This window comes from Dipodomys spectabilis, unplaced genomic scaffold (genome assembly GCF_019054845.1).
Source record: "Dipodomys spectabilis isolate Male_0828 unplaced genomic scaffold, ASM1905484v1 ptg000252l, whole genome shotgun sequence".
Classification (NCBI taxonomy): domain Eukaryota; kingdom Metazoa; phylum Chordata; class Mammalia; order Rodentia; family Heteromyidae; genus Dipodomys; species Dipodomys spectabilis.
In genome coordinates this window covers 835,030-858,340 of record NW_024870929.1, presented here as the reverse complement: position 1 = coordinate 858,340, position 23,311 = coordinate 835,030, and the positions used below count along the sequence as shown (strand labels likewise).

General features: G+C 41.4%; 1 protein-coding gene across 1 annotated transcript in view; it reads left to right on the top strand.

Annotated features, from left to right (window-relative positions):
* The window catches only part of Sox5 (SRY-box transcription factor 5), a 383,729-nt gene that overhangs the window by 132,464 nt on the left and 227,954 nt on the right, over positions 1-23,311 (top strand). The window lies entirely within an intron of this gene.

Below are 23,311 nucleotides of genomic sequence, written 5' to 3'. Positions count from 1 at the left end.
GGAGATTAAAAAATGGACTTTCTTGCCTGGGCTGGCTTTGAACTGCAGTCTTCAGATTTCAGCCTCCTGAGTACCTGGGATTACAGGCATCAGCCTTGAGTACTTGGCTAGAGTCTACATTAATCTCATTACTTCTAAGGCCAAATTAGAAAGATAATCTCTCTAAATCTGGTGGGAAAAGAAGACGATTAGGAGAACCTGCTAGAACCCACAAATTAGAGAGGTTATCGGGACCCTGGGTGAGAAACACCGAACTCTGCCCTCAGATATCACCTGTGCACACTGAGTAAGGATTTACATATCTGAATTAATCTTGGACTAGTTTCCTAGAATGAGCGTTTCAACAGTGTGCTTTAAACCAGGTGGCTCTAAACAAAAGGACATTCACCCTGTTCTTTCACGTGCCATGCCCCCTCAGCAGCCTTTGGAAGTAGCATCCTTCCTCTTCTTGGGTTGGGATTGTGGCAATCAAGTCTTGGTATCCATTGTCTTTGAACTTCATTGCTCTTACTCTGCTGTCATATGATTTTCTCTGGGTCTTCCCATTGTCATATTCTTACACGAACATGGGTCCTGCTAAATCAGAGTGAACCTGCTTCATCTCAACCCAATTACATCTGCAAAGAACTTAATAAGGTGCCCCCAAAGAAGGCTATATTCAGAGCCATTGTGTATTAGACAATTTCAAGATACCTTTTAGGACCTGGGAAGTTTCTGATGATATTGCAACAGGAAAGAGACCTGATCAGAGTTGGGCACTCAGAAACCATTCTTACCACTCTTCCTTCCTTCTTCACCTACCCTTAAACTCAACGTCTCTTTTCTCCCAAGGGCAGCGAACAAACATGGTGGCCACGGGACGCATGGACTTAGGGATCCTTTTCTAATGAGATTGTACATGGGAGGTACACAGAGTGTGATCCCCTAGTTCCATGTTTATTAACCCACTGGTCAACCTGGACTTCGTTCCTTCCTAATGGAGCCCTGTACCTTACCTAGCACACGCACTGATCTCTCCCATGAAATTTCCCGCCCATCCAAACTGAGAAACTTATTTACTACAAACTATGACCTCAGAACAAGAAATGGTCTAATCATAATTTACTGATGAGGAAATGTCAGAGGCTTTTGGAATGATGATATACTAAAGGCATGCCATCTGAGTAAACAAAATCCTGTAACTCTTTTGTCTTGTTGGACGTGAACAGATGTCTAGACAGGAAGCATTGTGAACACAGCCCAGTCAGTGGCTCACACAGATGAGGTCATGCTCAGGTGGTGACGTCATTAAGAAGACACTTCACCCCTCCCTTCCAGTGATGATATAACATTCCCATTCATGCCAGCTAACCACCACTTTTGTGTGTTGTGGATGTGCCAAATCTGGGGCTTGATCTTAGACCCCAGTTACTCTTAGGCACAATTCCAGTGTTCTACCATTTGAGCCAGAGCTCCACTTCTAGCTTTTTAGTATTTAATTGGATATAAGAGTCTCATGGACTTTCCTGCTTGGGCTGACTTTGAGCCACAATCCTCAGATCTCAGCCTTCTGAGAATCTGGGATGACAGGTGTAAGCCACCAGCTCCCAACTCTTAAGTTTAAGAAGGACTTTCTCTTGTCCGGCTGTTAAAAAATGCCACCTCTTTCTGAGATTTACTGCTTATTCAAAGTTTCTGTTTATGCTTCTTAGACATAATCAGGCAATTTTACAAAATCCTTTCCCACTAGATTATAAACTCCTCAGGGCAGAGACACTGTAATTTGTGTTTCTGATTGTAGGTGAATACTATATGTGGTTGATAACAGATTCACATTAAATATTTCATGGACGTATGAATTAAAAGGTAGAGAGCTTCGTTAGTACAAAATCGCAGCACTGTGTGATAGAGGAAGTGAGACCTAAACAGGATTTTGGGTTTTACAACTAGAGAAAAGAGGAGGAGAAAAGAGGAGGAATTTCATGCAAATGCAGAAGGTGAAATCTACTGGAGCCTGGTGACAGATGGTATGTGACATTAACACAGAGCTAAGCTAAGAGGCAGAGTCACTTGCAAAGACCCAAATGCCATTAAATGAGATAAAAGATCAAATAATAGGGGCATATATCTTTAGGACAGAAGTTGAGTCTTTTCTGGGACATAGTAATTTGGAGGTACCATCGAGCCATACTGAGATGTTTAGTAAGCACCTCATAAGAACAAGAAAGAAGTCAGCAAAGGTCATGAAAATTTGCAAATTGCTTGCAAAGTAACAGTAATTGAAGTCATGAGTGGGGGAAAGGGTGATAGGGAATTTAAAAGGATGAGAGATTCCAGAACACTCTGGTATGCCTTCCTAGAGTTCATTTGAAGGCAGCGTATGAGAGAATAAAGAGAGAGAGAGGAAGAGAAGAAAATAACAAAGTCAGTATACATAGATTGACTATAAGGCTGCACGTGTGTGTGTGTGTGTGTGTGTGAGCATGCACACTCATGTCAACACAGGGACTTGAACTCAGGGTCTCACACTCTTACTTTTCACACAAGGCTAGTGCTCTACTCCTTGAGCCTTACCTTCACTCAGTGATTTCATTGGAGATAAGAGTGCCAGGGGACTTTCCTGCCTTGGCTCTCTCAGAAGCACAATTGTCAGATCTCTGCTTCCTGAATAGTTTGGATTTACAGGCTTGAACCACCAGCACCTGGCCACGGTTCAATACAGATTTAAGGATGTTGGAGAAGAGCGGGTACATTTGGGCATCCTTAGCACATCAGCAGCGTGAATACAGAAAGCAGGGAATGCCCTTCCTGTGGTATGCCAAGTTATGTGAGCAGTAACTTAAAGACAACCCCGAAGGCACTGCCATCTCCTGTAGAATGAGGGTCAGACCAGGGACGGAGCTCACATGAAAGGCGCTGAAAGACATTCTGGAAATCAACACTTACTAAACAATCATGATTGACGTTTTCCTTCCTGTATATTTGAAGGAACACAGAACTTTATATTGACGGGGGATTTAGGATGAAGGATAACCACACCGACAGAGCAAGCCATGTTTTCTGAGTGTGTCACACCTCGGGACATGGGACTCAAAAGTTGGTCCATAGATGAAGAATCAGATGACTGGATTTTATAGCCTAAATTCCAGATGATAGCTCCAAACATGAAATCCTTTATAAAATTCTAAATTGGGTCTCACATGTTTAACAGAGGGAGACGTGAATTAAACTCCTTCAGAAGTTGGCTGCGTGTCTAATATTTTGGAAACACCAGTGTGTATTTCCCAGGCTGGAGTTTCCGTCTGATCATTCATAGTCAATTGTGAAGGTGATTATCTATATTCCATTGTATGATTATTATGTCATGTGATAGCAAGCTAAACCTGTTTATTTTTCCCTAACTATAAAATTGATCAGAATAGGGGTAACTAAAAGTGCAAATAACATTTATACCTAACATCAGCAACAGAGGTAGAAGTTATAGGAATGAACTGAAAAATTATGCAAAATGAAACTGTCCTACCATTGTTAGTATTTAGAATGATGGAGAAATTCTTAGGTTAAGAGGTAGGTTATAAAATAAGTTGTAAAGTAGGTTACAAAATTCTTTGGTAAGCATGCTTTACTAAAGATTTGTATTGTGCATAAACTGTGAGCAAACAGGATCTAATAGTTAAGACCATTAAACTAGTTTTAATAATTTCACCAGCAGATGAAATACTGTGGTAAAACCCCTTTGCACAGTTAATGTAAATTAACACAGCCAGCTCAGGAAGAAAAATCCCTGTGAGACTCTTACCTCTAATTAACCGCTCAAAAACCGGTAGTGGCACTGTGGCTCAAAGTGATAGAGCAGTAACCTTGAGCAAAAGAGCTCCAGACAGGATGAGAGAAAGTAACAGAGGGGTAAGTGTGATCTGGTACTTTGCATGCACGCATGGAAATATCACAGTGGACTTCACCTAAAATGAAGCTTTAAAAGCCCCAGCAAAATCCCACAACATTTGAACCAACAAGAGGAATCACTTCAAGTGGAAATTTGGGCTTTAATCTCTCTGTCTCTAGCATGATAAACCACTGAACACACCAGGGGTTTATTATGGCTGAATTCCCACCAATTTTGGACGGTCTCTTCTAAACATCCCCAGCTAAAATAGATTTGGAAGACTGAGGAAAAGCTTCGCAATGATTCATTCCCTTCTGGCTCCTCCTTTACCTTCTCTGTGTCCTCTTATGCTCTTTCTCCTCTGTGTCTTCTTTCCCCTCTCCCCTTCCTCTTTGTCTGCACAGACCTCTGCTTCATAATTAGAACAAGTCTCCTGTCTGTCATGGCCAGCGGGTGTGTCCGCTGGTTTGATTGATGGGCTGTCACTCATCTCTGTGGTTGGGAAAGTGTCTCTGGGTTCCAGTGAGAAGATGGATAGCCAGGCCTTGTGTTTGCTTGTTTGTTTTCTTTTCATTTCTTCAGTGCTATTGTAAAGGTGAGGTACAGAGGAGTGACAGTTACATGAGTCAGGTATGAGAATATTTCTTTTTGGACAGTGACACCCCTTCCCCAGCTTTCTCCTCGTTTTTTTCCTCCCATTCCCACCTACAGGTTGTACAGTTCATTTTCGACATAATTTCTAATGAGTACCACTGCTGCATTTGTTCACTCTTTGTCCCTCCATTTTTGTGCCCCTCCCTTAATCTCCCAAAGACAGATAAATGGACAAACAAAAAGACAAGGAAACTAAAACAGCAACAAAGAAATTTAAAAAACCACATTTTGATAAATATTTGATAAATATTTTGTATGATCGGGTGCACATAGCTATTGTGCCTTTGTGATCCTCTCCCAAGAATATCCTCCTCCGGTCTCACTGTGTGAATGTCTAGAGTCCTGTATAATTTATCATGTCCCCCTGTATATTTTTGTTTCTTTTAAATCCCAGTGTGTTTACTTGTAGACTTATATGTACCTGTGTTTCTCTGGATATGGCTTACTTTACTTAGAGTAATTCCTTCCAAGTGTTTCCATTTCCTTATAAATGCTACAATATTGTTCTTTTCGGATGGAAGCATAGAATTCCATTATGTATCCATACCCCATTTTCTTGATCCATTTGTACACTGAGGGGCATCTGGGCTGATGCCATGTATTGGCTATTGTAAACAACACTGCAGTGAACATGGTTGTGCTGGTGGCTTTAGTGTAGAACTTGTATTCTTGCCTTCCTCTCAGGATATGCACTCACAGAAATGGAACATGCAACAGGTGTGACCTAGAGCCTGAATTAATTGCTTTAAATCATGAGACTACCTTGCAGTGGCTCTGAATTTTATCCAGCATTATTTTCTAAGTGAGTATTCCAATCCTCTAAGGTAGGGTCATCTCAGTTCCACAGCTAGGGAAACAGTCATTTGAGGACCTCTTTACATGATATTACCTAAGAAACTGTGGGGGAGAATAATGGCTTATTTGATAACAAACCTTCCTCTTCCGGGCATGTTGTTACACCAGATGTAACTGCCCATGTGAGCAGGTGCAGTAACTTTCTCTCAAAATGTAGCACTGTGGAGGAGCATTTGAGATGACAGGTGTGAAAGAAGGCAGAAGAATAGAATTTTCTGCTCTTCAACTGTGTTAGTGGATCACTGGTGTTGCTAGTTAACCCCTTGAATGCCTGATCTTTCACTTGGTCCTGTTGGTAAGCAACAACTGAACTCTATCATTTTATATGTCTGTTTTGTCGTCGTCATCATCATCACCATCATCATCATCATCATCAATCACACTTCCACACTTCACTTTCAACACCACTAGAGTCACAGGAGTTCATTCATAATGGGGTGTGTTCAGACAACGGGCTGTCACCAGGCCGTGACAGCCTTATCAATATTTACAAGAGAAAAAATATGACGCTCTTCCTTATTCTGATGTCTCAGATCTTACTCAAAGAATATTTCAAGTCAGGTGCGGGTAGCTCACGCCTGTCATCCCAGCTACTCAGCAGGCTGAGATCTAAGGATCACAGTTCAAAGCCAGCCCGGGCAGGAAAGTCCATGAGACTCTGATCTCCAATGAACCACCAGAAAACCAGAAGTGGCGCTGTGGCTCAAGTGGTAGAGCGCCAGCCTTGAGCTGAAGAGCTGAGGGACAGCGCCCAGGCCCCGAGTTCAAGACCCACGACCGACCAAAAAAAAAAATTTCAAGTGCAGTTACTGAAGCCCATGGCATATTTTATTTTGAATTTCACATCTAAATCCAGTGCCTTTCAAGTATCAGCATCGACATCATCATCATCATCATCATCATTATTATTATTATTATTAACTGGAAGTTAACTTAGGTTATTATTTCTTCTGAAATGCTTTAAAATTTATATTCATCTAGCTAATATAGTTCTGAGATTTGGTCCTCTTAATCATCTAAAAATTACTATTATCTTTAAGTAGTTGTAGGAAGGAGTTGCTATTGAGCAAAACAGTTTATGGATACAATGTATCTCGATCCATGTCCCCCCTTTGGTCTTCTCTCCCATCCCTCCCCTAGGAGCCCCATCCCTCACTTGTCTTAATTTTGTAGGAGATACATTGGTTTTCTAACTGCCTTTCTTCTTTATTCATCCACCCCTTTCTCCTTGATCTTTCCCCCCCACTTCCTGGTGTTTTCTTTTGTTGAACGTTGACTTCTATGCAGTGAATTCTCCCTTGTATCTACTGTAATTCAGCAAATGCATTTGCGCACACCCTTGCATACCACTCAATGTATTTACGTATACGTTTATAAGCTAAACCCACTTTCTACATAGGAGGAAAAACACGCATCCTTTGTCTCCCTCGGTCTGACTTACTTCACTTCACATCATTTTTTTCCACGTCTTTTCATTTTTTGTCCCTAAAAACACAGTCTATAATTTTGGGGGGGATAAGTTCATTCAGATAAATAGCACTTTTATTGCGTACTTTATAAAGGCTAAAATGTGTTAGTTGAGGGAAAATGAACTTACTTTGCAGAGTTTAGGAGCCACTGAATAGCCCCGCATTGGAAGTCATGGAGAAGTCTTTGCCGTGTATGAGATTTTTTTCCTCCATGTTATTCTTTTGGTCGTTTTATCTTACTTTACCCCTAGTTGGAGTTGCTTAGGTTTTTGCTGTTTGTACCCACTGTAAGTATTTCATGTCTTTATTCTACAATAAAGCAAACATTATAGGGTTTAATACACTATTGGAGAGAAAAAAATGTGTTTCTTTTGCAAGCGCATAATTATTTTAGGACTTTCACAGCTCACTGTAATTAATTGATTAATGAACATGATGAGGGAACCCGGTGGTGACTTCAGCGATCAAATCATTATTCTGAAACTCTTACCTCTTGTAAGAAAATAACAGCCAGTCATCATTTTGAAACTCTACTAGTAGAGAAGCTGTCAGAAGTCTTAACAAGACAACAACCTTCTGTAAGTAGATGCTACAGCTGAGGTGGGAAAAGGTGTCTTCTGGTAGTACTGTGACTAGTCTCATAGTCTCATTTTCACATGCTATCTTGCTATCTTGAAATTGTGTGTGTGTGTGTGTGTGTGTGTGTGTGTGTGTGTGTGTGTGTGTGTTTGCGCACGCGCGGGTTCTGGGGCTTGAACTCAGGGTCTGGATACTAACCCTGAGCTTTTCCCCTGACACTTTACCACCTGACCCACAACTCCACTTCCAGCTCTTTGGTGGTTAATTGGGGATAAGAAGCTTATGGACTGTTCTGCCAGGAATGACTTTGATCACTGATCCTCAGAGTTCAGCCTCCTGAGTGGCTGGGATTACAGGTGTGAGCCGCCAGCGCCTGACTTGTCCAGGAGCTTGTACAGTTCCAAACCCAAATGCAGGTTGGCACAGTGTTTGCCTCATTATTTCACATTTAGGCCTTTGTGGAGTTGAGCCACACAGACTGCTGGGTTAAATCATACCATCATCTGTGCCAGCCTCCCGAACACCTGCCCAAAAGACATAAAGAGACAACACACAGATCTGAAAGACACTGTGCGTGTGTCAATACAAAGTCTGAAAAACGAACACCAGAAGTACGGGGATCGGGAATGCAGTCTAACAATCTGATTGAAACTAATTAAGCCTCTGGTGTTCATTAAGGTCACTTTGATGTTGGATTTCTTCTGAGAGTTTTACATTCAAGTCAGACTCGTGTTTTGATTTTTAATTATGTAAGAGTTGTAGTTACTAATTTTTCTTTACATGTTTAATTGAAAATACCTGCTGTGAAATAGTACGGATCTGTGCATCAAAGCTTAACTCCGCCTTCTCCCCTGGTTTGGAATGTATTTTATCTTAAAGCTTTGCAATATGGAAACGTTTACATAGATACCACCCATACAATGCTATCTAAGAACGAGCAAATACATCGAAGTACAATGGAAATCGCCATATTGCTGATGGCGTTAGCTTGTTTTCAGTTAATTCTTCCATGCATGGAAATTGTAAAAAACCTATAATTTTGCATTTAAGAGCAATTGGTTTCCATTTAGGAGACACCAGGTTAACCAGAGCTAAACACAGTTTGGGAGTTTAAGCCAGACTTTAATCTCTCCTACTTAGTTCTTGGTAAGACTCAGTGGAAAATGAAAAATCAAACATTGGTAAGACTCGTGTGTGTGTGTGTGTGTGTGTGTGTGTGTGTGTGTGTGTGTACACTCTTCTCTTTCCCTCTCGTCCCTCTTTCTGTCTGTCTGTCTGTCTGTCTCTCTCTCTCTATATATATATGTACTATATATATATATATATACATGTAGTTTATTCTTATCCTCCAACTTTCACTGACATGAACCATGTTGATTGTCATCTCAGCAATGCAGATATGAATCTGTGGACTTTGAATTTGCTTGTCACTTAGGAAATTCTGACTCTTCAAATGTACTTTTCTCCTACTCTCTTCCTACACTGCATCTCTCTGGAATACTCAGAGGTCTTTAGAAAAATGATACATTTGCTTTTCCTCACTTTTCTCCATTGATCAATACTGTCTACAGAGCCTCTTTTCCATGTGGCATGACGATGTATAGCACCAAGAAAGGGGGTGAGAGGAGAAAGAATTCAGTTACATGGCAAAGAACTGTAACCAAAGAAACTTGGATTTAATTGGGAGTGTGTAATTTGAATGGCAACTACACCATGGATTTACCATAGTAGTATAAAATAATACAACCTGCCTGGGGCTGGTGGCTCCCGACTGTCATCCCAGCTGCTCAGGAGGCTGAGATCTGAGGATGGAGGTTCAAAGCCAGCCTGGACAGGAAAGTCTGTGAGACTCTATCTCCAATCAACCACCAGAAAACTGGAAGGGGTGCTGTGGCTCAAGTGGTAAAGCGCCAGCCTTGAGTGAAAGAACTCAGGGACAGCGCCCAGGCCAAAAATAATGCATCCTGACAAAATTTGCGTTTACAAGGTCTGGCTAGAAGATTGAGTATGATGTGGGCAGGTCGGAAAGAGCCCTGGGCAGACTCGGTCTCTTACATTTACACCATCTATTTGATCATGACTCCTTCCAGATTCTAGTAGATTTGTTTGGTTTTTCAGCTTATTAGCTAAATCCTACCCAGTTACTTAAATACCAGAAAGTCCCATCCTTTGAATAACCACAAGAAATTTCCTGAAAGGGGACAGTGGTAATTAATACAGATAATGTAGTACAAATAATTTAATATCATCCGTCCCGCCATACTGTACACGTGTTAACACACACACGCACACACACACACACACACACACACACACACACACACGTGTTTCCCTCTCTCCACTGAGCTTCCTTTCTGCAGCCCAGACCTTCGGAAACTCCCTCCCCAGCACACAGCCGACGCTCTGTTGCCTGGCCCCAGTCTTGCCCACAAAACAGCCATTCAGCAGTTTTCTTTTCCCCCTCCCTCAGCTTTCGCGGTCTGTGTGCACAGTTAATAGACACGCACACAGAGGCACACTCGCACACTGCGCGCGGCCCCACATCACAGAACCCCCCCCCCGGCCCCGTGGGCCTCCGAATGTGGTGTGTCCACTCCAGGAATCCAGACGTGCAGGGTAAGACTCCGGGTGACGCAGGTGGGCCAAGGCCAGGGAAAACCGTATTCACCGTCGAGGCGCAAAGCTTGGCTCGGATCAGCAGAGTAAGTCTCCAGGTCATCGGTGCCAGGATATTTTTTTTTTGTTTTTGATGAACTCCGTTCTTTGAAAACGTTTACACAAGTCCAAAGAAGGGGGAGGAGGGGGAGGGGGAGGGGGAGGAGGAGGGGAGAAGAGGAGGAGGAGGAAGGAGAAGAAGAGGAAGAAAGAAGAAGAGGAGAAGGAGGAGAAGGAAAGGAGGAGGAGGGAGAAGAAGAGGAAGAAGAAAGAAGAAAGAAGAAGAGGAGAAGGAAAAGGAGGAGGAGGAGGGGGAGGAGGAGGGGGAGGAGGAGGAGGAGGAGGAGGAGGAGGAAGAAAGGAAGAAGAAGAAGAAGAAGAAGAAGAAGAAGAAGAAGAAGAAGAAGAAGAAGAAGAAGAAGAAAGAAGAAGAAGAAGAAGAAGAAGAAGAAGAAGAAGAAGAAGAAGAAGAAGAAGAAGAAGAAGAAAGAGGTGGTGGTGGAGAGTTAATGGAAAGAGACAGCTTATTGAATCTCCCTTTTTTATCTTTTGGTTCCCTATGAGTCAGTTCCTTATTTTGCAGAAAATTCATCTTTTTAAAAAGCAAAGGCCTTAGACGGTCCTTTGGGTGTTTTGTGCACGGCCTGCCTTTAGAGCCCTCTGTGGTCCATCTCTGCATGTGGCTTTATGGGGTGGTTAGTAGGCTTTTGAACTCAGGGCACACACTCTACTTTTTAAGCCACACACTCCCCAATTCGTTGTTTCTCTCTTTTGCTTTAGCTACTTTCCTTACAGGGTTTTGCTCTGGGTTCCCTCCCACGTTACGATCTTACGAGCAATGCCTTCTCAGACCTGGAGTTAGAGGTGTGTGCCACCCGCCTCTGGCTCATTACTCGTTACAGGATCTCACTAACATTCCGCCTGGACTGGCCTCCACATCTTCCCCTCCACGGCGTTTCCTTCACAGGTGGGAACTGCAGAGCCCAGACTTTCACCCTAAAAGACACACTCAGGTGAGGAGCACCCTTCCACCACCTGATGATTTTTTTTTTTAACATTTACCCTCAAGTTCCTTCTTTTGAGTTTGTGTTAAGAACCTTCTGGAATTTTCTCCACAGGACCTACATTGCTAGAAATCTCCTCCTAGTCTGTGTCAAATTACATACTTTAAAATCTATTCTGAAGAGGCGTTAAACGTTGTAGGAGACATTTTTTAGCAAAGTTATTTCACTAAGAAGATAATGTTTTATTTTGTTTACTTTTCTATCAGCTGGGCTGGGAAGGTGGCTCAGTGGTAGAGTGCTTGCCTCGCATGCCTGAGGCCCTCGATTCGATTCCTCAGCACCACATAAGCAGAAAAAGCTGGAAGTGGCGCTGTGGCTCAAGTGGTAGAGCACTAGCCTTGAGCTGAAGAGCTGAGGGACAGCACCCAGGCCCAGAGTTCAGGCCCCACAACTGGCAAAAAAACAAAACAAACAAACAAAAAAAACTTTTCTATCAGCTGTAGGGCTTGACATCAGGGCCTGGGCACTGTCCCTGAACTCTTTTTTTTCTCTACCACTTTGAGCCACAGCTCCACTTTCGGTTTTCTGGTGGTAAATTGGAGATAAAAGCCTCACAGGCTTTACTGCCTGGGCTGGTTTTGAGCTGCGATCCTTAGATCTTAGTCTTCTAAGTAGCGATGACTACAGGTGTGAGCCACCAGTGCCTGACAAGAAGGTACTATTTTAAATGAGAGTGCAAACGAACCCTACGCTACAATGGTTGACTTACGTATAATTGGCTTAGGATTTCTCAGCATTACAGTGAAAATCGTACATATTCAACACAAACTGTGCCTCGCATTTTGGACTTGAATATGCAATACGCATCATGAAGGTAAATAATCAATACTCTAAATCGATTTGATTGCTTACCTGTGTATGTTCAATCAGTCTGATGTACTCAGTACATTTTAACCAAAGTCATTTTCAGTGTCTGGCGGCTTAATAGGAGCTGGACCCTTTCGCAGGTTGAGAAACATTTGTTCTATAAAAAATTAGGTACTCTGCCAGGCGTGGTGATACATGCCTATCATCCCGGTGTGTTAACAGCTAAGATAGAAAGACCATGAGTTTGAGGCCAACCTGGGCTACGGTCACAACAAGACCCTGTCTCATCTCTTGTAGACCAGAAGATAGTATTCCAGAAGCAGTTGGGTTTATCATCAGCTAAACCGTAGGAACGTGGGCATCTTGCAACCGTAATTTTATGAGAAAGGCTAAGAGCAAAATTATTCATGCATTCCAAATCACTTTGGAATGTTTCTGTGAGAAGAAAGAAAAACCTTTCAATCAGAAGGTTTTTCTCCTTATATTTACAAAATGACTGCTACCTTGAACTCAGGGCCTTGGAACGTTAGGAAGATGCAACCTCTAACCCTACCCAGGAAAATGGCAAAATAGCTATTTTTTTTTTAATGGTTTATTGAAGATAAGAGTTTCATGGACTTTCCTGTCTGAGCTGGCGTGGAACCACGATCCTCAGATCTCAGCTTTCTGAGCAGCTGGGATGACAGGCATGAACCACTGGTGCCCGGCTCTTCCTAGCATTTGATGGCTATTTTCTTAAAGAATCTCGTGCTCTGTGTGCCCCCGTGAGTACCGAGTCTGAGTCATGCTGCTTCTATTCCAGTTGCTTGTGGGCTTTCTACCCACTTCTTCTCTCGGTATCCTCTGTCTGCCAGAATTCTGGCAACTTTTCTCTAGACAGTGCCTCAATCCTTTTCTTACGTGCAGCATCTTGAACTCACCTGCTGATTTTTAATGACACACCTCCCTTTTTGGCGGCCTGGACTCAGGATCTCTTGCATTGGTTGTTTTGAAATAATGATCTCACTTTTTGCCAGTATTTTTCCTAATTTTTTTTTTTTCCTTTCCACCAAGCTAGGATAAAAAGCATATTCCAACACCCCCAAGTTTCTTCTATTAAGATGGAATCTTATAGACAAAGAACAGGAGAGAGACAGAGACAGAGAGACAGACACAGACACAGAAAGAGAGAGAGAGAGAGAGAGAGAGGATGAGTGTAGACAAGAGGCAAGAATAGCAGGGTGGCTACTTTAAGAATACCAAGAAATAGAAGAACAGAAGCAAGAGAACAAAACCCTAACATGAGCAGTAAAAATAAGAGTGCAAGGTCATAAAATCGCTATCAAGTTATTTCTGAAATTATGACCTTAGCTTTTGATAGAGTACTTCTTTCACCGAAACAACGCCTTTCTTAAATCTTCTCATACTTAATGCATGCTAATGTATATTTTGCAAAATCATGACACTTAAGATGTGATTATGAAATAATAAAATTCACATAAACACCGCGGAAAATTATTTAAATGAGGAGAGATAATATCTTCTGGCAATTAAGTAGCACGCACAAACTGAGAAAATTAAAGCCAATGTTGTTGTAGCTCATGCATTTTGTGTTTTTTTCAGTTCAATACTTATTATCATAGTGATTATCATGTTGAGCCCAGATTGTTAGGTGCTTTCTATATGAACATATTTTCTGTCTTGATGCTTTCCTGGGCACAGATTAATCTGTGTTATTGGTTTCACTTTATAGTTAGTTCTCGTAAGAATGTTTGCATGCTGTGGTAGATACCACACAGTTCTTCCTAAAATTGACTAGGAAAGCGAAGTTTGAACAAACTGAAGTCTTGTGTTATACTATGACAGAGATTTATTGTGCTCCAAAATAGGGAATGCGTGGGCATCTCTACCTGTCTGTCTATTTATTTATCTATCTGTCCGTCTATCTTTGTGGTTACTTTTCTGTTTTTCCTCATAAACATCTGGAAACATGTGGATCGAAACTAGTTATATTCCAAGAAGAGTAAGAGTTATTTTTCTTTTCAGTTCCTTTTTTGGCAGGGGTATTTTTTGTTATTATCATTAACCAGTTGTACAAAGGAGTCGTCATCATCACAGCAGTTTATGAATACAATATGCCTCGGTCCACGGGTCCCCTTGTCCCCCCCTCCCCTCCCCACTCCCGCCCAGCCTGCCCTCCCCAGCCCGGCCCTCGCTCCTGTCCGTTTTGGGGGATCCACACTGGAGTCTTGACTACCTTCTCTCCCCCTTCTCCTCCCCCCTCGACTCCACCCCAACCCTTTCGAGCACTCACTTCCTGGTGTTTTACTTTGGTGAACTTTGATTTTGGCTTTCTGAGGCTTTCCAGTTTGGGGTGGCTCTTGAATCTACCGTATTTCACTTCATTCATTTGCGCGCACTTGCCTATGGCCTCACATAGGTACTTAGGATATTATAAGCTAAATCTAACCGCCACAGATAAGGGAGCCTTTGTCTCTCCAGCCCTGACTTACATCACCTGACAGTTCTTCCCACTCCTTTCCATTTCTTTACTGTGATCTCTTCATACCCCCCTTGAAATCAAAGCTCGCATAGTTGCAAATAGTATTTCCTTTTCTAGTGCTTTTTGGAAGTTTCTTTGCTTGACCGATAAATTCTCTTGAATGTTTAATGCTACCATTCGCTGTATTAACACAGTGGGGCGTTCTGCTTTGAGATTTAAGTTCATGTTTCTCTAGGTACTACTATAGTGATAAAGGTAATTTAAAAATCGTGGCCCCCATTAGTACATAACCCAGCGCACACATTAGGTTAGTTACAAAAGTTGAACTATGACAGGCACCGGTGTGGCTCACGCCTATAATCCTAGCACCTCAGGAGGCTGAGATCCAAAGATCGCAGTTCAAAGCCAGCCTGAGCAGGAAAGTCCGTGAGACTCTTACCTCCAACGAACCACCAGGAAACAGGAAGTGGCGCTGTGGCTCAGAGTGGTAGAGCGCTCTCCTTGAGCAAAAGTGGGTTAGTGCCCAGGCCCTGAATTCAAGCCTAAGGACCAGGAAAAAAAATAATAATAAAGTGATCACTGTGTAAAGCACAAATATAAAATTTGATTTTTCTGGTGATAATTTTGAGACAGCTAGCAGCATCGATTAATGAAGCTAATACCTAAGACATTCACTTCATTTGACAGTCCGTCCAGCCTCTAAGAGGAAAAAAAAAATCAAAAACCAACAACAAAACAAAACAAAAAAAAAAAAGGTAAGAACTAGAACTAGAACATTACTTGTAGCTCTGCTTGGAAAGCTTCCGCAACAGTAGTAATGCATTTGTAATGATTCCCTCTCATAGTCTGGGCTTTCTGTAATCAATAACATGTGGCCAAGGAAGAGATTCATTCTCTCTGCTTCATATCAGTATTTAACCCACAAGAGCTTGCTGCTCCAATTCCATGCACTGAGACCTGGTTTGAAGAAATGGTCCATCTCCCTTCAACACAGGCTAAAAGCAAACAGTGAGGGTTAATAACTCTCCTTCCAACCACATTTAAAACAAGCAGATTTCACTTCCATCATTTCAAAAAGCTAGTTAGAATAGAAAAAGCTAAGTGTTCCTTGAATATCATTGGAAATAAGTATTATTACGCTTAGAATTTAAGTATATATTAAGCCCACAGCAAGACAGCCTTTGAAAATGTTAGCATAATGTAATATTTGGGGTTTCAAACAAAGGATCAGGGTTAAAATGAGAAAATGGATCATCTTAAATTTCATTCTAACTTAGTCACTCAATTACTTCCTTTCCTCTTTCCCTCTTTAATTCTGTATACTTGTTACTATGTCTTGCAAGTAGATTTCTTGAACAATGATTTCCTGTCTCTCACAGATATTTCTAACTTCTCATTAAGGTTTTGGAGACATTTATTTTTTACTTTAAATGTGGAATCTTTGCCATCTAAAGGAAAGAGTCATTGGCAAGCTTTTCAGATAGGTTCCAAAAATTCCTTATGACCTTTATTATTTATTTTTATCTTGAATGGGGTTTTGTCAGCTATAATAAACACAAAAACAGTTTAATTTGCTGGAACGGTCATCTATGTTTTGGTTTAAACTAAGTATTATTCATTTCCAGAAAATGGTGCCTGGGTACAATAGGTGCTTAATTAAGATGCATTGAATTACTGATCAATAATATGAAATTATGTATCGAATCAGTTTAATCAAGAACACATAATATCTAATTTCCCATTTCCTTGTCCAACTCTATAGAACCTGACATTCAGTTTTTCCTTTCTAATCAAAAGGACAATAACAAACTAGAATATTCCTCTCTGATACCCTCAACTTCAAGCATGCACAAAAGTTTCAAAAGTTTAGCCCTCGATGAGGCCCAGATTTATCCTGCTCATTCTTAGGATGTGATACAGTTGCATTTGTTGTTGTTGGTGGTGGTGTTTGTTGGTGGTGGGGCTTGAACTCTGGGCCTGGGCGCTGTCCCTGAGCTCTTGTGTTAAAGGCTGGCGCTCTACCAATTGAGCCACAGCGCCACTTCCAGTTTTCTGGTGGTTCCTTGGAGATCAGAGCTCACAGACTTTCCTGCCCGGGCTGGCCCTGCACTGTGATCCTCAGATCTCAGCCTTCTAAGTTGTTAGGATTACAGGTGTGAGCCACTGAAGCCAGGCTTCCAGTTGCTTTTATATTACATAAAGCTTTGATATCGTTTCATAAGTCTGCACCAAAGAGTTTAAAAAGACATATTCATAAACACATGCTATGACATAATTTTAGTTCATGATCTAGCTCACCACATGATTTACTTCACTAAATCAGATCCAGTGTTCCATTTATAAAGACCACTCAGTTCGCGTGTCAGACAAGGCTTTTCATACTCAGACAACTCATCTGTTTCTACAGATAGATAATGCTACAACAGAAAATTCTAGAAAGCATAGCCGACCTCCCGGTGCCACAGACCTGGAGCCCCTAGTTTATTTTATTTTTCTATCTTCCTTTTGCTGTTCTTCCCCATTTCTTTCTGTTGGTGCTCTTAGCATCATTCTATAACTCCAATTCTTTACTTCTTTCCTGTTTTCATAGCAATAGGAGGACCATAATAAGAAGGGCCTCCACGCAGACTTGCACACTTACTTTACCCTTTAATGATACTTCCTGTCCCAGCTGGGGTAACTAATACAGGGATTCTGACAGGAAATAGATGAGCAACTCTCCTGTTCATGCACTTGCATGAAAAGCCCGTTTCCCCCTGTTTGCAGGCAGTAGGGCCTCTTCTGCTTAAAACACGAGAAGGTTCTCACTTCCTTACCTATCCGTCCCCTCTGCTGATATCAACGCCCACTGGCCACCACCCCTGAGCGTTTACCCCGTGCCATGAGTTCATCAGCCTTCTTCCAGCAGCAAGGTCGCTAGATTGTGTCAAGCATCCATTCAAAGTTGGGAGATCTGTGATCATAACACAGCAGATACAGTGATCTGTTTTCCAACCAGAAGCGTCTCATAGACAAGCAGGATCTCTCAGTAAGTCTGCATTCCCAGCGGTGGCTGATAGTCCTTTGAAACGCTGCAATGATGCTCCGTTTAAGTTCGTAGAGACACATGTTTTTGTTTTGTGTTGTTTTGCCAGTCCTGGGGCTTGAACTCTGGGCCTGGGCGCTGTCCCTCAGCTCCTTTTGCTCAATGGGAGCACCCTACCACTTGAGCCACTGCTCCAGTTCTGGCTTTTTTGAGTAGTTCTTTGGAGAGAAGAGTCTCACAGAGTTTCCTGCCTGGGCTGGCTTTGAACCACAATCTTCAGATCTCAGCCACCTGAGTAGCTGGGATTAAAGGCGTGAGCCGCCGGTGCCTGGTCTTGTAGAGAGATAGTTCAGATGAGTGCGAATGGCATGTAGACAAAATGTAGGTGAAAATAAATGTGTAATTCTCTTTTTTTTAACTTCCCTTCAGTATGAGATTATTGAGGCTAGACTTTAGGAAACATAGCTTCTAATCTTATGCTGGTGTCTTAAAATAAAATCTCCAGTTCTGTTGCTGAGTACGGGTGACTCATGCCTGTAATCCTAACTAGTCAAGAGGCTGAAATCTGAAGATTGTGGTTCGAAGCCAGCCTGCACCGCAAAGTCTGTCTCCAGTTAGGTAACAAAAAGCTGAAAGTGTAGCTATGGCGCAGGTGGTTGAGTGTTTATCTTGCACACAAAATCTCAGGAACAGTACTCATTCCTGGAGTTCAAGGACACACACACACACACACACACCAGAGACACAGACACACCCATACATATACACAAGCTAAAATTCATCAAATCCTAGATAATTTGGCCATTTCAATTTAGTGTTGGTGTTCTTTTTAATGAGCCCAAATAGTATCTTCCATTGACATTTTAAAATGAGTCTTTAGAATCCCACCCATTGCCCTCCAGTAAATCCTTTTTTGCCCACTTTTTCATTCTTTTTTTTTAAATTGAATTTTATTTTATTATTAAATAGTTGTATAAAGTAATTAGCATTTCCTAAGTCAGGAAGAGTGGGAAAATAATTATGTAAGCAATGAAGAGTCAACAAAGAAAAAGTGATTTAGTGGCTCTCTTTTAAAAAACAAACATTGAATTGACAACTAATCAACGTTCTTATTTTAAATTAAAAAAAAAAAATCTTAGTTGACTTGTGTTCCTAGTATTTAAAACTCTTTACAGTCCTATTCTCTTGTTTGTAACTTTGGCCTAAAAGAGAAAAGAAAAAGTCACCCAACCCCCCGAAAAAAGGATTTTTATGTAACATCCTCAAAACAATCTTAGTTCTTCCATTCCTGACTGATTTTTAGAAATTGAATGGATTTGGAAGAACACAATAAAGTTAAAATGCATTTTATTTTCTTATAATGTATTTATTTATCGATTTCTCATGTGTACGCCTGAACTCAGAGGAGCCTGAACTCAACATGACAGTTTATGTGTGCAATGTATTTTGGTCATGTGTGAATGAGCACATTCCCAGCACAAATCGACTCAGTGTTTTCTGAACACTTTAAAAAAATGTCTTGTTCTCCTCTACATTGCTATCCTGTAAATGATTTACTCATGTGCTTCTACTGAGCACCTTTCAATTTGACAAAAACTAAACAAATTGCTCAGTCTTTTATTTGGTTCATATATAACTATATATATGTATATATATATATATATATATATATAATAGACACATTGTGCAAGGTGTAATATATTAATGTGACATTATATAAATATATCTTTATTATTAATAAGTTATATTGGTTAATATCACTATATTAATATCATATGTATATGATACTTTCTTCTTAGAATAGCAGGTTCTTAGGGAAAAAGGAACCTTGGAGTAAAACATCAAAATTTACTAAATATTTGTAACAATTTAGACTTTACATTCACATTTTTAAAATTCTGTAACATACCAGCACTTGTTACTTTTTTTCCCAAATAAATCTATACTGATTTAAACACAAATGATGGTCATTCAGCAGTTCTACTAAATCCTACAACAACAAACTGATGGAAACAGAAAAATTAGGTATTTAAGTTAGTAGAGTTTGATTTACAACTTGTAGTGACCAATTCTGAGCCGTACGGCATGAACTGTGTGCTTGTCTTAAATGGATAAACCCTCATTAAAAGCTCCCAAGTTGAAAAGCAATCACCTCATAAAATTTACCCTATTTACCTATTATAAATAATAGATAAAAGTATTAAAATTATTTTCAGTAGTTTCTTTTCCAAAGAAGCGCAAAGCATTTATTAAATACATCATCATTATCCTCTCTCTCTCTTTCTCTCTCTCTCTCTCCCTCTCTCTCTCCCTCTCTCTCTCTCTCTCCCTCTCTCTCTCCCTCTCTCTCTCTCCCTCTCCCTCTCTCTCTCTTTCTCTCTCTCTCTCTCTCTCTCTCTCTCTCTTCCTCTCTCTCTCTCTCTGTGGGGAGTGTATATGGGGGGGCTTGAACTCTGGGTCTAGCACTGTTCCTTAACTTTTTCTGCTCAGGACTGGCACTATACCACTGCAGACATACCCTTACTTCTGCCTTTTTGGTGGTTAATTGGAGATAAAGAGTCTTACATACTTGCTTGCCTGGACTGGATTCAAACTGCCCTCTTCAGCTCTCAACATCCTGAGTAGCTAGGATGACAGGTGTGAGTCACCAACACCTGGCCTGCATACATACTTTAATTCAGTAAAGAAAGCATTGAGGTCATCTTTCAAAATTCAGTCATCAGTAGAGCCTTTAAGCTACTCAACAGAACCATTTTTTTGTGTGTGTTTCGTAGCTCATTTTATCTTTATCAATTACAATTACTGTGTGCAATAAGCTATAGAAGCAGCAAAAGGTCTTGACATAACTTCAAGGATTATTTTTATTTTTACGTTTCTGTCAGTCAGAACTCAGGGCCTGGGTGCTGTCCCTGAGCTCTTTTTGCTCTACCAGTTTGAGCCACAGCGCCACGTCTGGTTTTCTGGTGGTTCTTAGAGATAGGAATCTCCCGGGGACTTTTCTGCCTGGGCTGGCTTTAAACCCTGATCCTCAGACCTCAGCCTCCTGAGCAGCTGGGATGACAGGCGGGAGCCTCCGGCACCCGGCTTTTCAAAGATTCTTGTCATCCTGTCCTCCATCTTGCTAACGAACGACCTGTGAGATGCCAGGATTTGCTCAGACCAAGGCCAGGAACCAAGATTTTCAACGCCCTCGCTTGAGCATTTTCTATTTATTGCTCTTGTTCCCGCTATGTGACAAAACATCGCGTTAAGTATACTTAGGCCCCTATTGTAAGTCATTCTGGGAAGTTTGAGACACTAGTGTTTTCATACTTAAATTTGATTATTTGTAAAAAGAGTTGTAGCAACTTTGTCACCAACGCACAGAGTTTTATGGTTTTGCTGGTTGGGTTTTGTTGTATTCTGTTTATGGATAGTGATTTTCTCTAGGTCATAAATCCTAACATGTCATTCAGGGGTAACTAACATGTTCCTTGCTAGATCTCAGACACTTGTCCACATTCCGGTACATCTCATATTTTTAGTGAAATTTTATTTTTGTTTTTGCTAGTCCTGGGGCTTGACCTCAGGTCCTGGGCGCTGTTTCTGAGCTTCTTTTGCTCAAGGCTGGCGCTCTACCACTTGAGCCACAGCTCCACTTCTGGCTCTTTCTGTGTGTGTGGTACTGAGGAATCGAACCCAGGGCTTCATGCATGCTAGGCCAGCACTCTATCACTGAGCCACCTTCCAGCACTTAATGAAGTCTCAATGCAGCAACACTGAAATGAAGGCATTTGAATGGGCTACATAGAACCTATCAATTCATGTCAACTGAATATTATCACAAAACCACTTCCATCTTTCATAAACTTTGAGTAAATTAACAGTGAAGTAAAAAACAAATATAAAATGCAAAGTTCTGAGAACATTAGAGCTTATACTTAATGGTCTTCATATGGATGAATGCTTTCATTTATGAATCTTCATCTCTAACCTAATTGCTATTATTATTAATATTATTATTATCTCTGTACTGTCTTCTAGCAGAAGTTTTCAAATTGAACTCAAGTTTGAGTAAATAAGGTGAACTGATGTTTCAACGCCATTGCTCAGCTTTAGGTCAAGTTTGCAATGTTAGTGAATAAACCAAATCCATCTTCTAACTTTTTCTAAGTTCTCTCTGGTCAAATAAGATGATCAGGTGATGACCGGTTCCCTTGCCCCTCCCTGGCTGATACATCTCTAAAGACTGCGCAATGATGACGGTCTTGGTTTTGTCATCAGTTATACCTAAGGGGTATAAATTCTAGGCATACTTCCTGTATCTTAAATCCACCTGATATGAAACTACATTTGTAATGTGTTTATAATCCTAGCTACTCAGGAGGCTGAGATCTGAGGATCACGGTTCAAAGCCAGCCCAGGCAGGAAAGTCTGTGAGACTCTGATCTCCAATAAACCACCAGGAAACCAGAAGTGGCGCTGTGGCTCAAGTGGTAGAGCGCTCGCCTTGAGCTGACGAGCTGAGGGACAGCGCCCAGGCTCAGAGTTCAAGCCCTACCATCAACAAAATAATAATGATAATGATAATAATAATAATGATAATAATGAAAGATGAGCCAGTGTGTGCTATGTAGCATATAAATCGGTGCCGTGTCCAGGCAAGTGACTTCTGAAGTGAGAATGGAGGATTGCTTTGGGTTTGAGAATGGATGAGATTCCCGGTGTGCTTTCTTCAGAACAAGGTTTCCAGAGTCTGGCACAAGAGAACAGTAAGTAACTTGGTGAGCTGGGAGTGGATCAGCCCTTCCGACAGACGCCGGGGCAGCGAGTCTGTCCTACGCGGTCCCATTCCCTCCACCTAAGCGTAGGACAGCCATCAGCGTGACTCAAATGTAAATGTATGCTTTATAATGAAGAACCCTCTTACAAGAAGTCCTTAGGGAAAGATGAGCTCCTGGTCCCGTCGGTGTTCACATCCCCAAGCAAGTCATTGCCAACAAGGGGTCTGCAATCTTGATAGTGAGCAAGGGAAGGAGGCCATGCGTACAGGAACAAGCAAGGTGCATCTTCCTCTGTGATCCCAGGCTGCTTTTTCTGCCTCTTTCCTGTCTTTAGCTAATCCCAAACTCCAACCCACTCCAAATATTTGGGTGCCTAGAACGTTCCTGCTGTGGGTTTTTTGGTTGTTTTCCTTTTTGCTGTTTGGGTTTTGGTTTGGTTTGGTCGTGGGACTGGAACTCAGGGCCTGAGCTCTGGCCTTGAGCCTTTTTGTGCCAAGGCTAGCACTCTACCACTTGAGCCACTGCGCCACTTCCAGTTTTTGAGTGGTTAATGCGAGTTAAGAGTTTCACCAGGACTTTTCTTCCCAGAGTGGCTTCAAACAGTGATCCTCAGATCTCAGCATCTTGAGTAGCTAGGAGGACAGGTGGGTTTTTGTCTTGTTTTGTTTTTTTAAAAGACTTTTAACACCTTTAAATGGGCTCCATTACATTCTTAAGAAAGGAGGAGTCATTACCTTTGTGAATATCTCTGACTCCTTCATTACACATTGACCTTGAATTATACAATCTCATGTGTGTGTGTGTGTGTGTGTGTGTGTGTGTGTGTGTGTGTGTGTGTGTCTGTAGAAACATTTAGTACCAACTTCCTGCTTAAAAAGAACGTGAAACCTCCACATTCCCACAGTTCCCGTACGTTCCTACTTGAAAAATGGCACAAGATAAAAGCTTTTCTAGAAGAGTGTGTGTGATTCTTTCGAAGTTATTGTTGGATAAGTATGTGTGTGATGGGCCTCCTTCTAGATCTATTCTGACATAGTCTCTTCTGGCATTTTCTCTGAGTATTGAAGCACACCACACACCAGAACACTTCAGA